Source organism: Silene latifolia, chromosome 7, assembly GCF_048544455.1.
Source record: "Silene latifolia isolate original U9 population chromosome 7, ASM4854445v1, whole genome shotgun sequence".
Lineage (NCBI taxonomy): Eukaryota > Viridiplantae > Streptophyta > Magnoliopsida > Caryophyllales > Caryophyllaceae > Silene > Silene latifolia.
The window spans coordinates 5,332,447-5,341,972 of NC_133532.1; positions in this window are offsets into that span (position 1 = coordinate 5,332,447).

Below are 9,526 nucleotides of genomic sequence, written 5' to 3' on the forward strand. Positions count from 1 at the left end.
CGGGACCCCGAAATCCCGAAAAACCGTGTATTATACACTTCAATTTCACCGTTCGGAAGGTCGTCATGGGACCTCGTTTCTTTTTCTCCCTGTTTTTCAATCACGCGTCCGGGCTCATTTCAGGAATTAACATGTTCGATTTCAGCTTCAAATAACGAGCGTTAACACATTTTTCACGATAATCCGAGTTTCGGCGAATGCAGGTTTGTGACACACCGGCACCCCCAAATGTCTTCCGTTGGTGCTCAAACTTTGCGTGGCCGCTTTACCTGACCCGAGTAACTTTCGATGTGATTTCCGGAGAATTTTTTTCCGGGACCCCGGAATCCCGAAAAACCGTGTATTATACACTTCAATTTCAGCCGTTCGGAAGGTCGTACCGGACCCTGTTTCTTTTTCTCCCGTTTTCAATCACGCGCCGGGCTCATTTCAGAATTAACTGTTCGATTTCACTTCAAATAACGAGCTTTAACACATTTTTCACGATAATCCGAGTTTCTAATCGCGGTTTTGTGACACACCGGCACCCCCAAATGTCTTCCGTTTGTGCCCAAACTTTGCCTGGCCGCTTTATCTGACCCGATTAATTTTCTATGTGATTTCCGGAAAATTTTCTTCCGGGACCCCGGAATCCCGAAAAACCGTGTATTATACACTTCAATTTCAGCCGTTCGGAAGGTCGTACCGGACCCTGTTTCTTTTTCTCCATGTTTTTCAATCACGCGTCCGAGCTAATTTCAGGAATTAACCTGTTCGATTTCAGCCTCAAATAACGAGCTTTAACACATTTTTCACGATAATCCGAGTTTTGCGAATCTTTGTTTTTACAGCACACCGGCACCCCCAAATGTTTTCGGTTGGTGCTCAAACTTTGCGTGGCCGCTTTATCTGACCCGAGTAACTTTCTGTGTGATTTCCGGAGAATTTTGTTCCGGGATCCCGGAATCCCGAAAAACCGTGTATTATACAACTTCAATTTCAGCCGTTCGGAAGGTCGAACCGGACCCTGTTTCTTTTTCTCCATGTTTTTCAATCACGCGTCCGAGCTTATTTCAGGAATTAACCTGTTCGATTTCAGCCTCAAATAACGAGCTTTAACACATTTTTCACGATAATCCGAGTTTCGGCGAATGCTGGTTTCTGGCACACCGGCAACCCCAAATGTTTTTGGTTGGTTCTCAAACTTTGCGTGGCCGCTTTATCTGACCCGAGTAACTTTCTGTGTGAATTCCGGAGAATTTTGTTCCGGGACCCCGGAATCCCGAAAAACCGTGTATTATACAACTTCAATTTCAGCCGTTCGGAAGGTCGTACCGGACCCTGTTTCTTTTTCTCCCTGTTTTTCAATCACACGTCCTAGCTCATTTCAGGAATTAACCTGTTCGATTTCAGCCTCAAATAACGAGCTTTAACACATTTTTCACGATAATCCGAGTTTCGGGGAATGCTGGTTTGTGGCACACCGGCACCCTCAAATGTCTTCACTTGGTGCTCAAACTTTGCGTGGCCGCTTTATCTAACCCGAGGAACTTTCTATGTCATTTCCGGAGAATTTGGTTCCGGGACCTCGAAATCCCGAAAAACCGTGTATTATACACTTCAATTTCAGAAGCTCGTACCGGACCCTGTTTCTTTTTCTCCCTGTTTTTCAATCACGCGTCTGAGCTCATTTCAGGAATTAACCTGTTCTATTTCAGCCTCAAGTAACGAGCTTAAACACATTTTTCACGATAATCCGAGTTTCTGCGAATGCTGGTTTCTGGCACACCGGCACCCCCAAATGTCTTCCGTTGGTGCTCAAACTTTGCGTGGCCGCTTTATCTGACCCGAGTAACTTTCGATGTGATTTCCGGAGAATTTTGTTCCGGGACCCCGGAATCCCAAAAACCGTGTATTATACAACTTCAATTTCAGCCGTTCAGAAGGTCGTACCGGACCCTGTTTCTTTTTCTCCCTGTTTTTCAATCACACGTCCGAGCTCATTTCAGGAATTAACCTGTTCGATTTCAGTCTCAAATAACGAGCTTTAACACATTTTTCACGATAATCCGAGTTTCGGCGAATGCAGGTTTGTGACACACCGGCACCCCCAAATGTCTTCCGTTTGTGCTCAAACTTTGCGTGGCCGCTTTATCTGACCCGATTAATTTTCTATGTGATTTCCGGAGAATTTTGTTCTGGGACCCCGGAATCCCGAAAAACCGTGTATTATACAACTTCAATTTCAGCCGTTCGGAAGGTCGTACCGGACCCTGTTTCTTTTTCTCCCTGTTTTTCAATCACACGTCCTAGCTCATTTCAGGAATTAACCTGTTCGATTTCAGCCTCAAATAACGAGCTTTAACACATTTTTCACGATAATCCGAGTTTCGGGGAATGCTGGTTTGTGGCACACCGGCACCCTCAAATGTCTTCACTTGGTGCTCAAACTTTGCGTGGCCGCTTTATCTGACCCGAGGAACTTTCTATGTCATTTCCGGAGAATTTGGTTCCGGGACCTCGAAATCCCGAAAAACCGTGTATTATACACTTCAATTTCAGAAGCTCGTACCGGACCCTGTTTCTTTTTCTCCCTGTTTTTCAATCACGCGTCTGAGCTCATTTCAGGAATTAACCTGTTCGATTTCAGCCTCAAGTAACAAGCTTAAACACATTTTTCACGATAATCCGAGTTTTCGCGAATCTTTGGTTTCTCGCACACCGCACCCCAAATGTCTTCCGTTGGTGCTCAAACTTTGCGTGGCCGCTTTATCTGACCCGAGTAACTTTCGATGTGATTTCCGGAGAATTTTGTTCCGGGACCCCGGAATCCCAAATAACCGTGTATTATACAACTTCAATTTCAGCCGTTCGGAAGGTCGTACCGGACCCTGTTTCTTTTTCTCCCTGTTTTTCAATCACGCGTCCGAGCTCATTTCAGGAATTAACCTGTTCGATTTCAGCCTCAAATAACGAGCTTTAACACATTTTTCACGATAATCCGAGTTTCGGCGAATGCTGGTTTGTGACACACCGGCACCCCCAAATGTCTTCCGTTTGTGCTCAAACTTTGCGTGGCCGCTTTATCTGACCCGATTATTTTTCTATGTGATTTCCGGAGAATTTTGTTCTGGGACCCCGGAATCCCGAAAAACCGTGTATTATACACTTCAATTTCAAATTTCGGAAGGTCGTACGGACCTGTTTTTTTTCTCCATATTTTTCAATCATGCGTCCGAGCTAATTTCAGAATTAACTGTTCGATTTCAACCTCAAATAACGAGCTTTAACACATTTTTCACGATAATCCGAGTTTCGCGAATGTCATTTTTCGCACACCGCACCCCAAATTTCTTCCGTTGGTGCTCAAACTTTGCGTGGCCGCTTTATCTGACCCGAGTAACTTTCTATGAGATTTCCGGAGAATTTTGTTCCGTGACCCCGAAATCCCGAAAAACCGTGTATTATACACTTCAATTTCAAATGCCTTCGGAAGGTCGATCGACCCCGTTTTCTTTTTCTCCCTGTTTTTCAATCACGCGTCTGAGCTCATTTCATGAATTGACCTGTTCGATTTCAGCCTCAAGTAACGAGCTTTAACACATTTTTCACGATAATCCGAGTTTCGGTGAATGCTGGTTTCTGGCACACCGGCACCCGCAAATGTCTTCCGTTGGTGCTCAAACTTTGCGTGACCGCTTTATCTGACCCGAGTAACTTTCGATGTGATTTCCGGAGAATTTTGTTCCGGGACCACGGAATCCCGAAAAACCGTGTATTATACAACTTCAATTTCAGCCGTTCGGAAGGTCGTACCGGACCCTGTTTCTTTTTCTCCCTGTTTTTCAATCACACGTCCGAGCTCATTTCAGGAATTAACCTGTTCGATTTCAGCCTCAAATAACAAGCTTTAACACATTTTTAACGATAATCCGAGTTTCGCGAATCTTTGGTTTGGGTACACCTAAGACCCTCAAATGTCTTCACTTGGTGCTCAAACTTTGCGTGGCCGCTTTATCTGACCCGAGGAACTTTCTATGTCATTTCCGGAGAATTTTGTTCCGGGACCCCGAAATCCCGAAAAACCGTGTATTATACACTTCAATTTCAGCTGTTCGGAAGGTCGTACCGGACCCTGTTTCTTTTTCTCCCTGTTTTTTAATCACGCGTCCGAGCTCATTTCAGGAATTAACCTGTTCGATTTCAGCCTCAAATAACGAGCTTTAACACATTTTTCACGATAATCCGAGTTTCGGCGAATGTTGGTTTTTGGCACACCGGCACCCCCAAATGTCTTCCGTTGGAGCTCAAACTTTGCGTGGTCGCTTTATCTGACCCGAGGAACTTTCTATGTGATTTCCGGAGAATTTTGTTCCGGGACCCCGAAATTTCGAAAAACCGTGTATTATACACTTCAATTTCAGCCGTTCGGAAGGTCGTACCAGACCCTTTTTCTTTTTCTCCCTGTTTTTCAATCACGCGTCCGAACTAATTTCAGGAATTAACCTGTTCGATTTCAGCCTCAAATAACGAGCATTAACACATTTTTCACGATAATCCGAGTTTTGGCGAATCTTTGGTTTTACGCACACCGCACCGCCAAATATCTTCCGTTGGTGCTCAAACTTTGCGTGGCGCTTTATCGACCCGAGGGACTTTCTATGTGATTTCCGAGAATTTTGTTCCGGACCCCGAAATTCGAAAAACCGTGTATTATACACTTCAATTTCACCGTTCGGAAGGTCGTCGGACCCCCGTTTCTTTTTCTCCCGTTTTTTAATCACGCGTCCGAGGTCATTTCAGAATTAACTGTTCGATTTCAGCCTCAAATAACGAGCTTTAACACGCTTTTCACGATAATCCGAGTTTCGGCGAATCTTTGGTTTCATGCACACACCCAGCACCCCAAATGTCTTCCGTTGGTACTCAAACTTTGCGTGGCCGCTTTATCTGACCCGAGGAACTTTCTATGTGATTTCCGAAACGAGCTTTAACACAGTTTTCACGATAATCCGAGTTTCGGCGAATGCTGGTTTGTGACACACCGGCACCCCCAAATGTCTTTCGTTGGTGCCCAAACTTTGCGTGGCCGCTTTATCTGACCCGGGGAACTTTCCATGTGATTTCCGGAGAATTTTGTTCTGGGACCCCGGAATCCCGAAAAACCGTGTATTATACATTTCAATTTCAGTCGTTCGGAAGGTCGTACCGGACCCTGTTTCTTTTTCTCCCTGTTTTTCAATCACGCGTCCGATCAGATTTCAGGAATTAACTTGTTCGATTTCAGCCTCAAATAACGAGTTTTAACACATTTTTCACGATAATCCGAGTTTCGAATGCTGGTTTGTGGCACACCGGCACCCTCAAATGTCTTCACTTGGTGCTCAAACTTTGCGTGGCCGCTTTATCGACCCGAGGAACTTTCTATGTGATTTCCGGAGAATTTTGTTCCGGACCCCGAAATCCCGAAAAACCGTGTATTATACACTTCAATTTCACCGTTCGGAAGGTCGTGGGACCTGTTTCTTTTTCTCCTGTTTTTTAATCACGTGTCCGAGCTCATTTCAAAATTAACCCGTTCGATTTCACCTCAAATAACGAGCTTTAACACATTTTTCACGATAATCGAGTTTCGGCGAATGTTGGTTTTTGGCACACCGGCACCCCCAAATGTCTTCCGTTGGAGCTCAAACTTTGCGTGGTCGCTTTATCTGACCCGAGGAACTTTCTATGTGATTTCCGGAGAATTTTGTTCCGGGACCCCGAAATTTCGAAAAACCGTGTATTATACACTTCAATTTCAGCCGTTCGGAAGGTCGTACCGGACCCTTTTTCTTTTTCTCCCTGTTTTTCAATCACGCGTCCGAGCTAATTTCAGGAATTAACCTGTTCGATTTCAGCCTCAAATAACGAGCTTTAACACATTTTTCACGATAATCCGAGTTTTGGCGAATCTTTGGTTTCGCACACCGGCACCGCCAAATATCTTCCGTTGGTGCTCAAACTTTGCGTGGCCGCTTTATCTGACCCGAGGGACTTTCTATGTGATTTCCGGAAAATTTTGTTCCGGGACCCCGAAATTTCGAAAAACCGTGTATTATACACTTCCATTTCAAATTGTTCGAATGTCGTGCGGACCACCGTTTCTTTTTCTCCTGTTTTTTTAATCACGCGTCCGAGGTCATTTCAGAATTAACTGTTCGATTTCACCTCAAATAACGAGCTTTAAATACGCTTTTCACGATAATCCGAGTTTCGCGAATCTTGGTTTATGGCACACCGGCACCCCCAAATGTCTTCCGTTGGTACTCAAACTTTGCGTGGCCGCTTTATCTGACCCGAGGAACTTTCTATGTGATTTCCGAAGAATTTTGTTCCAGGACCCCGGAATCCCGAGAAACCGTGTATTATACACTTCAATTTCAAATTCGGAAGGTAGGTCGTACGACCACATTTTTTTTTCTCCCTGTTTTTCAATCACGCGTCCGATCAGATTTCAGGAATTAACTTGTTCGATTTCAGCCTCAAATAACGAGTTTTAACACATTTTTCACGATAATCCGAGTTTCGGCGAATGCTGGTTTGTGACACACCGGCACCCCCAAATATCTTTCGTTGGTGCCCAAACTTTGCGTGGCCGCTTTATCTCGACCCGGAACTTTCCATGTGATTTCGGAGAATTTTGTTCCGGACCCCTAATCCCGAAAACCGTGTATTATACATTTCAATTTCGATGCGTTCGGAAGGTCGTCACGGACCCTGTTTTTTTTCCCGTTTTTCAATCACGCGTCCGATCGATTTCAGAATTAACTTGTTCGATTTCAAATCAAATAACGAGTTTTAACACATTTTTCACGATAATCCGAGTTTCGCGAATCTTTGGTTTGTGGCACACCGGCACCCTCAAATGTCTTCACTTGGTGCTCAAACTTTGCGTGGCGCTTTATCCCGAGGAACTTTCTATGTCATTTCCGGAGAATTTTGTTCCGGGACCCCGAAATCCCGAAAAACCGTGTATTATACACTTCAATTTCACCGTTCGGAAGGTCGTCGACCGCTTTTTTTTCTCCCGTTTTTTAATCACGTGTCCGAGCTCATTTCAAAAATTAACCTGTTCGATTTCACCTCAAGTAACGAGCTTTAACACATTTTTCACGATAATCTGAGTTTCGGCGAATGTTGGTTTTTGGCACACCGGCACCCCCAAATGTCTTCCGTTGGAGCTCAAATTTTGCGTGGTCGCTTTATCTGACCCGAGGAACTTGCTATGTGATTTTCGAGAATTTTGTTCCGGACCCCGAAATTTCAAAAACCGTGTATTATACACTTCAATTTCACCGTTAAGGTCGTACATGCACCCTTTTTCTTTTTCTCCTGTTTTTCAATCACGCGTCCGAGCTAATTTCAGAATTAACCCGTTCGATTTCACCTTTAAATAACGAGCTTTAACACATTTTTCACGATAATCCGAGTTTTGGCGAATCTTTGGTTTTCGCACACCGCACCGCCAAATATCTTCCGTTGGTGCTCAAACTTTGCGTTGCCGCTTTATCTGACCCGAGGGACTTTCTATGTGATTTCCGAGAATTTTGTTCCGGACCCCGAAATTTCAAAAACCGTGTATTATACACTTCAATTTCAAATGTTCGAATGTCGTCGACCACGTTTCTTTTTCTCCCGTTTTTAATCACGCGTCCGAGGTCATTTCAGAATTAACCTGTTCGATTTCACCAAATAACGAGCTTTAACACGCTTTCACGATAATCCGAGTTTCGGCGAATCGCCGGTTTGCGCACACCGGGACCCCCAAATGTCTTCCGTTGGTACTCAAACTTTGCGTGGCCGCTTTATCCGACCCGAGGAACTTTCTATGTGATTTCCGAAGAATTTTGTTCCAGACCCCGAATCCCGAGAAACCGTGTATTATACACTTCAATTTCACTGTTCGGAAGGTCGTCGGACCTCGTTTCTTTTTCTCCTGTTTTTCAATCACGCGTCCGATCGATTTCAGAATTAACTTGTTCGATTTCACCTCAAATAACGAGTTTTAACACATTTTTCACGATAATCCGAGTTTCGGCGAATCGCCGGTTTAGACACACCGCACCCCAAATGTCTTTCGTTGGTGCCCAAACTTTGCGTGGCCGCTTTATCGACCCGGAACTTTCCATGTGATTTCCGAGAATTTTGTTCCGGGACCCGTAATCCCGAAAAACCGTGTATTATACACTTCAATTTCGGCCGTTCGGAAGGTCGTCTCGGACCCTGTTTCTTTTTCTCCCGTTTTTCAATCACGCGTCCGATCGATTTCAGAATTAACTTGTTCGATTTCAAATCAAATAACGAGTTTTAACACATTTTTCACGATTATCCGAGTTTCGGCGAATCTTTGGTTTGTGGCACACCGGCGCCCTCAAATGTCTTCACTTGGTGCTCAAACTTTGCGTGGCCGCTTTATCCGACCCGAGGAACTTTCTATGTCATTTCCGGAGAATTTTGTTCCGGACCCCAAATCCCGAAAACCGTGTATTATACACTTCATTTTCACTGTTCGGAAGGTCGTGGGACCACTTTCATTTTCTCCCTGTTTTTTAATCACGTGTCTGAGCTCATTTCAGCAATTAACCTGTTCGATTTCAGCCTCAAGTAACGAGCTTTAACACATTTTTCACGATAATCTGAGTTTCGGCGAATGTTGGTTTTTGGCACACCGGCACCCCCAAATGTCTTCCGTTGGAGCTCAAACTTTGCGTGGTCGCTTTATCTGACCCGAGGAACTTTCTATGTGATTTCCGGAGAATTTTGTTCCGGGACCCCGAAATTTCGAAAAACCGTGTATTATACACTTCAATTTCAGCCGTTCGGAAGGTCGTACCAGACCCTTTTTCTTTTTCTCCCTGTTTTTCAATCACGCGTCCGAGCTAATTTCAGGAATTAACCTGTTCGATTTCAGCCTCAAATAACGAGCATTAACACATTTTTCACGATAATCCGAGTTTTGGCGAATGCTGGTTTCTGGCACACCGGCACCGCCAAATATCTTCCGTTGGTGCTCAAACTTTGCGTGGCCGCTTTATCTGACCCGAGGGACTTTCTATGTGATTTCCGGAAAATTTTGTTCCGGAACCCCGAAATTTCGAAAAACCGTGTATTATACACTTCCATTTCAGCCGTTCGGAATGTCGTACCGGACCCTGTTTCTTTTTCTCACTGTTTTTTAATCACGCGTCCGAGGTCATTTCAGGAATTAACCTGTTCGATTTCAGCCACAAATAACGAGCTTTAACACATTTTTCACGATAATCCGAGTTTCGGCGAATCTTTGGTTTCGGCACACACCACCCCCAAATGTCTTCCGTTGGTACTCAATCTTTGCGTGGCGCTTTATCGACCCGAGGAACTTTCTATGTGATTTCCGAAGAATTTTGTTCCAGGACCCCTAATCCCGAAAAACCGTGTATTATACACTTCAATTTCAACTGTTCGGAAGGTCGTGCGGACCTTGTTTCTTTTTCTCCTTTTTTCAATCACGCGTCCGAGCTCATTT